The sequence below is a fragment of the Haliaeetus albicilla genome, chromosome 14, assembly GCF_947461875.1.
Source record: "Haliaeetus albicilla chromosome 14, bHalAlb1.1, whole genome shotgun sequence".
In the NCBI taxonomy this organism is placed as follows: domain Eukaryota; kingdom Metazoa; phylum Chordata; class Aves; order Accipitriformes; family Accipitridae; genus Haliaeetus; species Haliaeetus albicilla.
Window position 1 is genome coordinate 25,355,758 of NC_091496.1, and position 15,519 is coordinate 25,371,276.

The window sequence follows — 15,519 nt, forward strand, 5'->3', positions numbered from 1 at the left end:
GCAGGCACTGGCACCGTTTCTTCGGGAAGACAAAATATGACCAAAAAACCCCCCCCAAAAACAAAAACCCACCCCAAACCACCCAAACAAGAAGTGAAAAATTAAGGGAAAGAAACACCAGGTGCCACGGGACGGGGTGGGCCTGCCTTCCCCGCAGCCTTCCCGTGCTGCGCTGAGCCCTCTTGGGTGTCCCCGTGTGAAAAGGCGGGTGGGGGGCTAGAAGCACCCCTGACAAACGCTCTGGGCTTTGGGAGCATGAGATGACACACGCGATCCTCCACTTCATCCCAGGTCCACCAAAGTGCAGCCCAGTAGCCGTGTGAATGGTTTCTGTGCTTGTGATACTGTTCCCATCTGAGTGAAACCATCTGTCTACCCAGCACGGATGTGATGGGACTTCTAATGGTGGGCAACTTAAGTGTAAAAACACTTGGTGCGTTATAGGTACCCTGCTCTACCGTGCCTCTTGGTCCTCAAGCACAGGAGCTGCTTCTGCCAGCTGGTCCTTCAAGGAAAACAGAAAAAACTCCTGTGTCAGTTTTTCATTTCGATGTCTGCCTGCTCTACCTGGCTGTTGGGGACATGAGGAGCTATCTTGACGTGAAGGAAATTGGAAACTTCTGAGCGAACAAAAGTTAGAGGAGAAAGTGCCGAGGTGCTCGAGCAGTTGATTGTATTTGGAAAGCAGACTGCAGACGTGTCTTCTCATGCAAGGTCAGCATCTTTCAGGGTACTACAGAGTTTACATACAATAGAGGTTGGTTCATTAGGAGAAGGATTAACTTTGAATGACAGTTCTTGTGAAACGGACTTCTGGTATCACAGGAAGAAACAAGTTCCATGTGCTGAACTCCACCAATAAAAAAATATTTTAGTATTGTCCTAAGGGAAAATGTTGTTAAAGATTTTAGTCAGCTGATTTTCATGGTACTGAAAGAATCTAGATGCCAGGAAACAACTGCAGTGATTTCCAAACCCATACACATGCAAACATGCACACACTGATACACATATGCAACACAAAAAACTAATACCCGTGGATAATATATTTGAGACAAACTCCAGCTCTGACACCATTGTGCAATTGGCTTAGTTTCTCAGTAGGAATAAGAATTATACAATATTGCATAGCAATTGTATAGGTACTATTATACAGCGTAAAGCCAATGCCTGCAGGACTGCAGTGATGCGTGGTGCTCAGGCTATACCTCCACTTGGGTTTCCTCTCAGGCTGGTAGGTAGATGTAACTTAGTTGCATTGCTCATGAGTACTCCTGAGCTTGCAGCAGCTTCCAGATTCCCCCTCCGTCCTGGCGGGGACCAACTTTTGAGCAGTTTGGTGCCTTTTCATCTCCGGGTTCTCAGCTGTGGCCAAAGCTTTGCGGCTGTCTGACAAGGCTGAAGGATCGCCTCTAACAGCTGCTGACACAGTTACCTACTCGGGTAGGTGCTGGAAAAGCTTTAGATAGGTCAGTGTGCTCCCTTTCCTACAGTGTTTCTTTAAGAATTCCCTTTTATTTATACCATGAACAAATTGCCCATCATGAATACACCCACACTGAAGGGCAAGCACTGCGTTCAGAAGTTGTGCAACCATTTCCTAGTTTTCCAGTTTTCCACTACACAGAGAGAATCTGGTCCTGACATGGTCGTTATGCCAATAGTTAACTTTCACTTCCAGTAGGTAATACACTGTAATATTTTACAAGGTGAACGATAAACATTTAGGACAAATGACCAGTGAATGTGTTAGACTCTTCATCATTTGAAACCTTTACATCAAGAATTTAGTCTACTTAAAACATGACCACAAATGTCTGCACTAACCCATCTGCAGTTTTATAGCCTGTAATAATGAGGTAATAAGGATGGATTAGAAGGTTCATCTCTGGCCTTTTAGGTAGTGCATATGCATACCTGGTCAGAATAAGAATAAAATTATAATATCCTGATGTGATAGTACTTTACAGCTGCTTTGAACAGCGCTCTCTATAGTCTAGGAAACGCTTGGCTGTGGTAGGGTGACACTGTTCATCTTCACCTTTAGCTGTCATGTCATGACATTTTAGCCTGTGCTGTGTCAAGCCAAATTCACTAAAATTCATTTGGAAATAAGGAATTTTGTCAAGCAAATCAATTCACTAGCTCTAAGAACATGATTTCTATTACTGCTTCCTCTTTCTCCTATACGAAGTATAAATAACCCACAACGTGATACAATAGCAAGCAGATATGAAAAGGACTTCTAGTTAACATTGCAGATTTCTATTTCTTTAAAACTTACTATTATTGATGACTTAGCAATGAAAATATGACTTATTTTCATTGCTATACACTTTAGTAAATATTTTGTAGATTTACATAAAGCTTCTCTTCCATTACACAATATTTCTACTTGCCCTTTTATGGAACATTAGCAAGTCTTGATGAGAAACTGGTCCCTGTTTAGTTTCTCTGTTAACATTTTTCCCTTTTGATAAGCCTCTCCCATTTTTTTTTTTTTTTTTCCAAATTTCTTTAAATTTCACCTTTCTTTTACACTTCTCATCTGGTACTAAATATTTTCTTCAAATCTGCTCTTTTTATCCATGGTTACCTTTTTCTCAGTCTAAATGAACCTCTTCTCAGTGTTTATACTGTATTTTCCTTTGTAGTGTGACAATCTTGTTATTTTCCAGGGTGAGTCATTCCATGTCTTGTTCAGCTTTTTTTCTAGCTTGTTTTGAGTGCTTATGGTTTTCTTTCAGAATAATGTCAATTTCTTGTTGCATTTATCTTCTTGTCTTGTGGTAAATGTTTTCATTTTCAATGCTGTCTTTGATATTTGTCAAATCCTTTTTTGGGTTTACATGCAGCTTTTATTTTTCTTTCTTTCCTATATGAAGGCTATACCACCAGTATGTCTCGATATGTATGGTACAGTACATTAACAAAGAATCTGGTGGACTTCCACCTTTAGTTTCTAATTTGCTGGAGAAACCCACATGTAAATTCAAAATATTAAAAAGGTGTGTGCAAAAGGTGTGTTGTCCTGGCAATAGTTATAACTCCTATCATTAGGAATATCATGCAGACACATAATACAAAACCAAAACCCAAATTCATTAAGTGTCATGCTGAAGTCAAATGTATCAGATCTCTCTGGTTAGAGTACTGTTTTTTTCCAGAACTTCTTCCCATGAGTATTTAATATTAAACGTCCCTTTGCATGGAGGATTATTAGCATAGGATCTCAAACCTTTTTTTTTGGTAATATTAAGATACAAAATGAAAGTAAAGCCAGTATTTTTGTCTACCTCAATTTTGTTTGGCATGTTAGAGTTTCAAGATCATTAAACATTTATTAACAAATAAATAAAGTCTTTTTTTTTCATATTTTAAGGGAGTTCCTTCCATTTTTTTGCATTCCGTGTAGTGTTATTTTCATTTTGGGGTTTGGTCTGAGCCATTACTTTCCTCATTCGGTTGCCTCCAAGAACACAGAAGGACAAGAGAAATGGTGACATCGAACCTCTTATTTGGCCCTTTGCTAAACAGAAGATACAGTTCAACTGCTTTTCGAAGCTAAACCCAAGGACAGTAGATGGTGTATGTTTTCCTCTCAGAAGAAGATCAGAACTTGACAGTCTGGTAGCAGCCAGGTGCCATCAGACCCTTGGAAGAACTAGGTGAGAGACAAAGTCTATTCACATAATCTAGTTTTATTATTTTACTTCTCAGTAAGAACCAGTTGAAAAGAACTGGTCTGTTAGATGCACTAAAGACAGCATGGTTTAAACCTGTCCTTTTAAGCAGCTATCTGTCTGGCCTAGCCATGGAAAAGGCTTCAATACCACATCTTCTGGCAAAGCAGATGATCTAATGAAAGGTTTCTGGGCAAGAAATCTTAGGTTCCTGTTTCTCCCAGCTTTATCAGCTGATCTTGAAATAAAAACTGTATCTCTCTACAAACTCTATCTCTTCTGGCAAAACCAGCCTGTACCTGCCTGATTCCTTCAGTGTCAAAACAGCTGCCCCTTGTTAAATCTGCTGAAGAATGACCTTCTAACCCCACTACTTAACAAGCAGAGTGGTTACAGAGTATGAAAAATAAGCAAAGATGGGCTGAAATGCAAACTTTGAACAGACTGGTTTTATATACATGTACATGAGCACTGAGTCAAATCTGTCTACATTTCCTTCATGCTCATTTGTGGCTGTTCAGTCACAATTTACCTCTCTGCAATGTACCACTCAACACTACTACTCAACACTCACTACTACTCCTCAACACCTGTTGCAAACAAGTGTTTCCAACATTTTCCATGAAGGTTGGTGCTATTTTTCCACACGAAACCTATCTGTGTGCACCAGTGGCTGACTTTTTGACTATGCTTTCAGCTCTGTGAGAGGCATGGCCATGTTGTAAAATGCTCTGACTCCAGCTGCAAATCCCTTCCGATGTTCTAGACAAATGGATATGCCTCTAGGGGCATTTGGTTATTTTCCCTCCTGTTATACAGCAACAGAGAAAATGAAAATAATATTTCACACTCCTGTTTAGCATTCCTATTCATTTCTGCTTGGATTATTAAATGTAAAATTGGGAACACAAAGCACAGCTATGACCACCCTAGCATTATCATCTCACTGCATGGTTACCTGTTAGCAACACAGTAGTTTCCCCCAGAGACAGGTAAGGTGAACTTCTGAAATGATAAATGAAGAGTGGGCAGGAGTGAATTATTTAACATCCGATTCCCCCCCCCCCAGTCCCCAAACACAGGGTAGTATGACCTCCTGGGAGGTCTTATTTTTGCTCGTCTTTCTCTGGAGGGGCAGGTAGAAGCCAGTCTGCCTGAATGCCAGGGATGGTGGCAGCCTGGTGCAAAGCCTCTCCCGGCTTCTCTACAACCTATCCAGGCACTGAATTTGGCCCTCCACTTTGAGAAATGTAAGAAGCCCACTGTCTTTCATGTCACCCATGCAGTGAACTGTGTTTACAAGTAACAATTTCGCGGGTCCCCTTCTCCTCCGGCTCTTACTGCCTGTAAAGCTCTCGTTACGGAGTGTAAAGAAAAGTTTTCTATCACAGTGAAGAAGGTTCTTTCAATCAGTAACTGCAGAATAAGGCACTGTTTTCAGTGGTGGTGATGATTAAAAGGCTCTTTTTCTGCTGCCTTCTTTTTAAAGACAGGGTACATCCTGATAGGAAATTTGGACAAGTAAAACCGAAATGTATATTTACAAAACGAGCAAGCCAAAATGGAAAACTCCAGTGCATGCTTAAGCTATGTATTAAAGGCATACATAGACTCAAACATTTGGTCATGCAGAGTAAACAGACAGTTCCTATGTATGTGGCAGGCTTTAACAATAGCCCATTTAATAGTAAATAAATTAATAAATAAGTAAATCCTCCCTGCAACCAGCCATTAAACTGAGATCTACTAGGTCAATTCCAGCCAAAAGCAAGTTTGTTTGGCTCACTCGCAGATCAAATCAAACAGTATTGCCTATGTTGACATCACATTTACCAATTTTTTTCTCTTTCATTGTGAATCTGGTGGCCGCCTTATTACAGCAAGTGTCGACCTACAAGCACAATAGATATGAAGTCCCTGGAACAATTTATCATAATCATCATGCTTGGGTAAACATTGTTGATGATGCTGCACAGAGGAGTTTTCAAATAATGCATATTGAGTGGTAGGAACATTTTACTGCTGGCAAATGAAGCACAGATTTTTTTTCTTAAATGCATGTTTATAAATTTTTTCTGTATTTTTTTGCTTATAGAAAATCATACCACTTTTAGAGGGTGTGTTTCAATTTTAAATAGAACTAAAAGCAACTAAAAGACTAGGAACTGACCTAGTATTTGACTGCTGTTATTCTCATTGCTTTTAAATGTGTAAGTATTTTTTAAATCAACTATTCAGCCAGGGATAAAAGTAAACGGCAACAGAACAACAAGGGTATGTTGATATGCCATAACCCATCTCAAAAATAGCCACTATTTGCCAGCATTCAAGGTATTGGCAAAATAAACTCTTCACAGCTCATCCTCCTTTTGACAGTACCACCAATGTTGCTGGTACATTGATAGGAAAATAAACAGAGCCAACATGGCTTCTACCACATAGAAGCAAAAGGCACAAGCTTCTCAAGTAGGGAAAGGAGTAACTAAGTAAAACAATATTCCTCCTTATCATCTGATAATATTTAAGGCAGTCGTTCCATTGTAATAGCTTCTAAGATCTCAAAATATCTATTGCTAGAAAGAGTAACTTAAATTTGAACAAAATGTAATCAGAAAACACATATCTTGGTTTGCTATTAAATCTTCAGAGCTGCCCACCAACTGCGGCAACTGAAATATATAAAATTTAATATACACAGACAAAAATGTGATGCACGTAGAGAGAAGAATCCTAGGTTCTAAAGGAAAATGACGAGATCTGAGATTACTGTTACCACTCAGGAGTGAGATCTGGGGTTATGATAGATGTATGAAAATATTAGCTCAGCACTGGTGTCAAAAAAAAGGCAAAAGCAATCTTAATTATTAGAAAGCAAATAGAGAACAAAACAGAGAGCATTACTTATGCCACTCCATAATCCTCTTCTCTCTTGCCACTTCTAACTCAGACTGAATACAAAATGATTCTTTAGGATCTCTTCTTTTTTTTTTTTCTTTTCTCACTACACACACACAAATCCCAAAACTTTCTTCTTCTCAAAAAGAACAACAAGGGTGATCAAAGATGAGGTGGGATGGCTTCTGTGTTTAAGGAACAAGGAGGAATATATTTGAGGAATTTGAGGAAAAAAAGAGCCTGGGATTCCTCAGTCTGGACAAGAGACAACCTACAATCAAGATCTGTAGAACCAGACCAGACCACGGACAGGGTAGATGGGGAATGACTGCTCACTTGTACAACAGAAGAAACTGCTGGCAGCAAATGAAGCTGGCATGAGCTAAGTTCAAAAAAGGCTCCAATCCCAAAGTTGTTCCTGCAATGTGAATAAGGCTTGTGGAGATATCCTTGGCAATGGTATTCTGGACTCAGCGAATTTATGAGAGTTCAAGGGCAGACCAACAAGAGTTTGGAAGAAAGATTCTTTAAAGGTCACTAAATGGACATGTACCATCAGTCTCGGTAAAGCTCCTGAACTCAGAATTAGTTAGTGGTTGCAGGTTACTTGGGGAAAGTATCATACACCAGTCCTCTTTTCCTCTTTCCTAGGCATCTACTAACCATTGGAGAGAGAATGGTTGCTTTTTGTGAGCCAAATGACACTTTTGGATTACATTGTTGTAGGTGCCTTCAGCACAGACAGTGGAGACCTTTAGAGGTCTTCTTAATTACAGATATGGTCCTGGGTGACAACATAAACTATGGCACATTTAAATATGCCAGAAGAAAAGACAACCAATGGTGTTTGCCATCAGAACGTCAAAATATTCCATCTGCAATTAATGAGTGTGCCGTTAGGTTATGCTTTTATCAAACATCATTTGCTTATTTTAAAATACAACAGAAGAAAATGTAAACATTTCCATGGAACTAAATTTCAGGAGAAAGCAAAATCCCTAAGTAAGTTTTATGGTTAAGGTAAGGCTTAGGGACCAATTAAACAAAAGCTAAGCAGCCAAGTGTAAGGTATGCAGGGAGATGACTGGGCCCTGGCTCGAGGTTCATCTAATTGAACATGACATGAGACATTATGTTGTGGGACATAACGAAGAGCAGAGTGAGAAGCTGTCAGAAGTTACAAATAGTGCTGTGAAGGCTGGCTGTGTTTCACAGCTGGTTAAGGGTGAGTTGCATGAGGGGCGGCCAAACTTCACAATAATTGGAGGGCAGTAGTGGCGTCTTTTGGGGAGAGGAACTTGCAGTACCAGCAGTACCTAGGTAACGATATCAGTAAACCCATGTAAGGTCAAGATTACCTGAGTAACTGTATCAAAAATACCAAATTTGGATACAGATATAGGAAAACTGGAACTAATGGGAAAAATAACTAAGGGTTGGTTGATTATCTGGAGGGAGACCAGAGTGGAGAAAGGGAAGGATCAAGGAGGGTGGGGGAACGTGCATGGGAAAATGTTGATGAGGAGCATAGAGGGGTTTGGTCATGTGAGCAGGTAGCTGGTCAGTAAGTATTTTTTACTTAAATCAGCCTGACTGAAACATTCCCAATTGGTATTATGAATCAGCAGCAATGTGTGAAGAGCCATCTGATTGCCTGGATTGTCACTTCTATTGTGATATTTCATTTTGAAATACTGTCTAATATAATTTGGGCAAATACTGGGATGATAGTCAATCCTTAATGTTAGGTTACATGATTTCACCCTACCAGAGTCAGTAGGCTGCCTTGTTTTGTGGCTGTCCTTGAAAAGACCAAGCTGAATTCCTGATTCTGTTTTAGATTGTCTCGACGGAGAGGCTAGAGTTTGCAAATAAAGACAGATAAATGTAAGGGCCTCCAAGAGGACTATGGTCCCATTATAGCTGATGGAGAACCGGTCAGTGTTTTGTGACCAAATGCCAGGGTCTGCTTTGCAGGGTGTGTTGAATAGCTCTCTAAATGCTATTGTGTGTCTCAATTTGGATATTTACTGACTACCGTGAGAACTTAGAAACCTCACATACTTGGAGACATCTAAGGGCTGAATCCAGGTTCCTAAATGTAGGCATTTAGTGCTATTTGAGAACCTGAGAACCTCCATGACCTGCATACTGTGTTGTTAGACCTGCCTCGGGACTTAGATAAGACCTACAGCATTAACGAGTTGCATGAAACTCATGAGGCATCTCAAGTGACACCAGATGCCTCTACATAGGTACATGCACTCAGTCATCATATTCAAGCTGAATCTTCTCCCTGGTTTGTCACCTTGAGGAAACTACTAGGAGCTAAATCCACAAAGGGCCATTGGTGCATGGGTGTGGAGTTTCATTCCATATTGCCTTCAGATGCCTGGCTCTTGGAGTAAGATTCATGGTCCTGAGGTAAGTGCTACACCCCTCAGGGGTTAGGGATGGGCAGACATTCCCTCTTTCTCCCCATCGGTATCCTCCCTGCAGGACTGACGGGTGCCCATGCGCAATCGGGGTTGCAGTCCTTCCGTGTACCTAGGATCACGGATGCCTCTATTTGGCCTCCTCCTTCTTCTCTGGTGGAGATGAGGAGACACCTTTCATCCTGCTGTGGTGCTTGGCAGAACAGGATTTGGGTGCTTGTGAGACAGCTGGGAGAGAATGCAGGCAGGGTGGCGTTGCCAGCATTCAGGAGAATGGAGAGAAAGGCAGGCTGTTTGCACAGTGCGGTTTGGCAACTGATTGTGTAAGTGCTATATATGCAGAAGGTGGGCTACCCTGTATGAGGGTGGGAAAATAGATCAATGAGATGGCAGAACTGTGCTGGGGAGAAAGGGAAGATGTGATACTTGTATGGAGGAGGAGGAGGAAGAAAAGGGCTGTTCTTGGACATGGAGAGGGGAAGCATAAAGTTGACTACTTATGTGGAGGATGAAGGAAATAAACTACTAGCATAGGTGAACAAAGCTGTGGCAGGTCCTAAAAACATATCTGGCAACCATGGCTGCCAAGGCTTATCTTGGTCTAAATCATCTCTCAAGGTACAGGCAATTTGCTCACTTCTCAAGTACAGCTGAAGAAGGAAATGGCCACTCTTTGTATACTAGCTGAAGGTCTCACATAGGCAATAGGACACTCAGGTCCTCTGCCCAACTCATTTGCAAAGTTCACTGGTTTTTGTTCACTCCCAGAGTTTGCTTGAAGGTCCTGGGACCCATTAAGTTGTGTAAGTACTTTTGTGGGTTCTGCTCCTTTGTTTTTCTGCTCTACAGGTTTCTATCTGCTCAGGAAAGATAACAGCACTTCTCTACTCATCCGGGGATTTTGGAGATAAGAACTCTGCAGACAGCTCAGCAACAGTCATCTTTCAGCCAAACATAGCCTGTGCAGCACCTAGTGCAGTTTGTGGAACTCCAAGCTCTATTTAGATTAAAGACTTTGTGAAAAGGAAGATTATTATCCAGATCCTATACCTATATCAAGCATAATTATATAAGAAAGTGTGAATAACCTTGTTGAAACATCTCATATTTAGCTAAATTATTATTAATAGGAGACAGGGAGGCTTAATAAGTGGGATTAGCACACATAAGTGGCTACATTAATGAACTGTTAGCATAAATGAAATACTTTGAACTTTCACCATTTGGAGCAAATAAGCTCATTCATCTCCTGAGTGATTTGTGAATGTACCAAAAATACCCTCCAACCTTATCTAGCAAGATAGCTACTTTAATAGGGGAGGGAGAGAAGGGTGGAGGATTGTGTGTGTACGTGTGTGTGGAGTACAGCAAGCTCCCATACTATTGTGGTGGGTTTTTTTTTTTATTTCGTATTCTCAAATTAGCTTTCAGACTCCAGCAACAGTCAAGAATATGAAAAAAAAAAATTGAAATTAAAAGATGAGGACAGAATTGCACAGTTCTTCCCCTACGACCAACTGTAGCCAGAGTGGCACGAGTTACTTCTGCGCTTCAGTTCACCCTGAGCAGAGCTGAGCTAGACAGTCAGTCTTGCTAAGGCCTCCCTTATCTGCTAACTGTCCTGAAGTTGGCAACAGCCTTAAAAGACTTGCTGTGTGTAAAGGTGTGAAAACCTCCATAACTAGAAGAGGCAGAACTCTGAAAAACAGGTCCCTTTTCCACACTTCTAGAGTACATGCTGAAAGCTTCCAATTAAACCAAAGACTGGAATAAAACCTGTGGTTTGCTATGTTAACTGCTCAAATCAACTGAAAATGGACAATTTGCTCCCACATATCAGAAAACAGGCTGACACCTCCGATATTTTTTATTAAGATGAAGGTAAGTATCGCCACCAATTTATGATACTGGTAAGCATGTTTGTCATCAAAGTAATGATTTTTTTAACAAATCTTGTGGTGCTGGATTAAGTCCAATTGTCACAGGCAACAAATGTGCAGTAGCTATAAAACATCTTGGCTATTTCCTGAAAGAACAGTTTCACAGTTTCTTGGTATACATGGTAAGTAAAGGACTGAATCTGAAATATTTTGCATTCAGTTTCTTTATACTCAGAGCATTGAACAACAGAGGGTTTTCATCTCCTAGCTGCTTTGTCCTCCCCAAATTTCTGGAGCATACATGACTGTCGTACTTGTCAGCTGGCTGTGAAACACTGCAATAACATAAACCATGATGCTTTAAAATGCCACACTAATACACCTGTCTTTTGTCATAGATGTACTATGGGTCAGTTCAAAATTTAAAACATAATTTATTTCATACTTGAACTAATGAACTGTGTCTGTCCTACTGTAGGACTTGCTATAAATTATTCTGGGAGGCACATAGATTACTCTTTCTCAGGATGGGTGGATTTTATGAACTGTACTGTGTAAAATTAAAAAGCCTGGGTTTAGATGCCATTGTCCCTCATACATCTCTCCCCCAGATGCTAGATGACTGTTGCTAAAACCAAGCAATCCTTCTGGCATGGACTGTAGCTTTCTTGTGCTGCCTCTAGGTCAAGCCTGGGATAAGAAGGCATCTGAAAATATAGATGGCCTTTCTTTTTCTAGTATTTCCTACATTATCCTATATAACCTCATATAACCACCTTCTTCTGAGGAATATTCTCACACGGTTCAGGTAGGACAATGACAAGGGCAGGATCCGTGCAGATAAAACAGTCCTTGTCCAGTCCAGGGTATATCTGTAAAAATCCACCGTGTAGAGTTTTAGGGATGGGATTAACAGTGCTGTAGCACTACACTTCCCACTCCAAATCTGTCTTCATTTCCATTTGGGTAAGAATATTGAGTCTTTACAGTACAAGGTGCATCATTCCTGTTAATGAGGACAGTTCAGGCTCAGATTATATGGAGGGGGGAGTTTATAAATCTTTTATAGGATGCTATGAGGATGAAATCCTGGCCTGTGGCGGAATCAGTGGTACAACTCCCCTATTTACAAGGGTTTGTGGTTTAATCTAATCCTCTGTACTTTGTAAAATACATTTGTGTATTACAAGTTCATTTTCTTCAATACTTAGAGACTCCTGTTCAGCTTTGAAATTGTTAGTAGAATAGGCGCTGCCCTTATGCTTTTAAATGCTGTCACTTCCTTCTGCCTTTGGAGAGTCCAGGTGCGAAACAAATGTTTTTGAAAGCCAGATTGCAGAGGCAGAGAAACCATCTCTCCAGAACAATCAGAGAGGAAGATTTATAGACATAGTGAGACATGTTGTTGTTCTTTAACAGCAACAAGTGAGGAAGCGTAGGAAAAACACTGGTGGCATAATTAAATCATGTAGCATCAAGCTTATATTACCTAGCCCATCGCCACCCTGAAATTTGCATGGTTCTTTTCTCCAGTATCTCTTAAATACCATAGACAAACAATTATATCAATTTTTTTTTGATCTAGAGCCATGTCTGTGTTATTGTATCTTTAGATACAATTGGATTCTATCTAAAAACAACTGGAACTGTACACTGACCTTCCAAAACAATTATGGAAATCCTCAAAGGACAAAATAGTCCTGAACTGTGTTCATGTATTAAACACAGGTTTACTGAAAGAGGTGAGGACCCTGAAATGTTTGACTATCCCAGTACACATTCAGCCTCTGGTGTGTAATTTGTCTGGCATGCATAATAGCTTCAAGAATATACAGAAAAGAGCTCTTGAATCAACACCTTCCCTTTCACTGCCTGAGCAGATTTAAAAAACCATACCTGCATCATGTAATTCTGAAATCCTCGTTAATTTAGGAAATAACTAATTCTTACTAACACTGAGTGAAGGAAAGCCCTCTGTAGTTTATTTTTCTGTCAAGAAACAGATTTTTCTCCTAGTGCAAACTTATTGAAGGCAGTTTTTGCCCAAGAATATTCAGTTGTTGGTAAGACTTGTTTCTCTATACATAAAAAGGAAATATTTCAGAATACCTGTGAAATATGTGCATATTTCAGAAACTGAATCCAAATCATAATGAGTTTAAGAAAGATTGGCTCGGCATTCAAGGAAGAAAATGCAGCAGACGGTGATTCTTTTTTTTAATCTTAGACTAGAAGTTATATTCTCTAAACTGAACAGGATTTCACCCCTGTGTACACAAGTGCATAGAAAAAAACATGCAGGTACTTTATTCCATTTTCTTTTAGCTGGCTAGTCTGAATAGAATTAGTGTTAATGAGATGCTTCAGCTAAAATTTGACAAATGTGTATTTTTTAAGCCTACTATCTCACTAAAGGCCAAACTGTGCAACTCTTTCTCATGCTAATGAGAAGTTGAAGTCAATGGGACTTGACACGTAAGTGCTCAACAACTTCAGTAAAGGCTTCATAATCTGGCCCTAAATGCTTTTGCTTTGATAGATCTCTGTCTCTGTCTTGCTGTCTCTCTGTCTTTTGAAAACAGGCTATCTCTAAAACTTTTGCTGGTGATATATTGTGAGAAGAGAGCTCAGTAGGCTTCCTGCCACTCTTTGAAAACCTGTTAACAGTACATATTAATTGCCATTTGCTTCCAACTTCATTATAAATATAATTTTATGCTGATCTGCAAGCTCCATCTGACAGTACTAAGCACTATAGTATCAAGATATCTATAGCATCCATCAGCATGACTGACACAGATTAGACAATTGTGCTTTTTATCTAGGTTCCTATCTCTGAAGATACTCAGTGCAGTGCAAAGCCAAATAAAATGCAAATAATACAGTGTAGTCTACTAAAACACTGAAAAAAGCGTGCTTCAACATCTTTTTGTGTGTGTTTTTAGAAAAGAGATTAACTCTTTGATCTTCTTAAGAAGGAAGATAAATATTTTAGTGGCCAAGGAGGGTCCTTGAGAGGAGACAGGATCATTCTGGCCCTGGACCGATATGTTCCTCCAGCAGTAGCATCTTATCTATGGGCTACATGAGATAATAATGACTGGAATTCACACAGTTAGATATCATGACACTTATTCGCTAGATGAGACTCTTCCCTTTGGGCGCATGGAATCATCCCTACTCTGCTTACTGAAGGGCAGCTCAGTCTAACCCACAGGACTAAGACAGTGAAAAATGAAAGCAATTTCACTGATAGAGCCTGCTGCTAATACGTGCGCATCCCTCCTTACCATGCAACTTGTGGGCTCATGTTCAGCTTGCAGTGCTGCACCTGTGCACTGGGAGCCTTCAAAAGCTGTGTTTTATAAATCAAATAATCAGTGAAAAGACAATCTTTAATTTTATGGGCTACAAATGACGTGCATCTGTATTGTATACACTGCACTGAATGCTTAATGCAGGGACTAAATGGTATTCATGATATCGGGGAGAGATTTTTCACTATGATGACATTCGATCTAACCTGCAAATGAACTCCAGATTCTTGGCGTCTCTGTTTTTTCCCTTCCTTTGTGGCACATGAAACCCAGAAAAACAGTTGTGGTTGACCTTGAACTGGAGTCATTGTAGTGCTGTCACTGTCAGTGCTCTACCACCCTCTTCACACTCCGGAGCAGCAGAAGGGACTCCCACCCACACAGCAGAGCAGCTCCGGGTAGATATTCTGTATTCGCTGCAGCTGGAGGTGGCCAGGTCGAAGCAAGAGGTGAGCAGGGCTGCAGCTGATGCTCAGCAGAGTTTCCAAGCTAATGCCACTCCCATGCTACACATCTGTCACAGGCTGTAGCTGCTGGGGACTGAGGCGTCACACAGCAATGAGATTTAAGGATTGGTGTAAAATGAGTGTCTGGTCTCTGTCTCACCAGTGGCCAAGCTGTTCTGCTTCCAAACCAATTTACTGTGCAGCCCTATCCCAATCCTCCACATGTGGTGCTGCATATGCACAGACATTGATACATCAGCTACAAAAGAAACATGCATGTAACAGGCTGAGTTGAAGATTTGCATGAAAAGCCTTTATAGAAAGGAGAAAAAGTACCAGGGGTATGATGACTTTCTTCTTTCAAAACAAAAACTTGTATCTTTTTGCCAGTTCACTCCCAAAACGAAATGATGCTGATTTTTTTTTTTCTCAAATTAAACAAGAAATTACCTCTATGAACTCTGTATCAAGTGCTTTTTATGTATTTGTTACTGTGGTTTTAAAGCTCCCTAACTTCACTAAATTTATCAAAGTTTAGCCTTACTGGCTCACCAGTCAGAGCAAGACATCCACAGCTGAAACTCCATCTGCCCAGCACAGCATACTGCCATTCTGTATTCCATCCCATATGCCAGGAAGTCCAACCATCCTTACCTTTTCCCCTGGGAAACCTTAGAAAACTGCCGTTGAACTGCAAGGGAACATATCTGTATTCTATATTTCCATTTCTAATCAGAAGCTGATTAATTACTTTAATAACATATTAATTTGCACTGAAGTAACTTCAGGATACAACTACTGAAATCAGTGGATTTACTCCACACCAGCTGAGCTGGCTGCATAGTTTTATTTAAAGTGGGTTC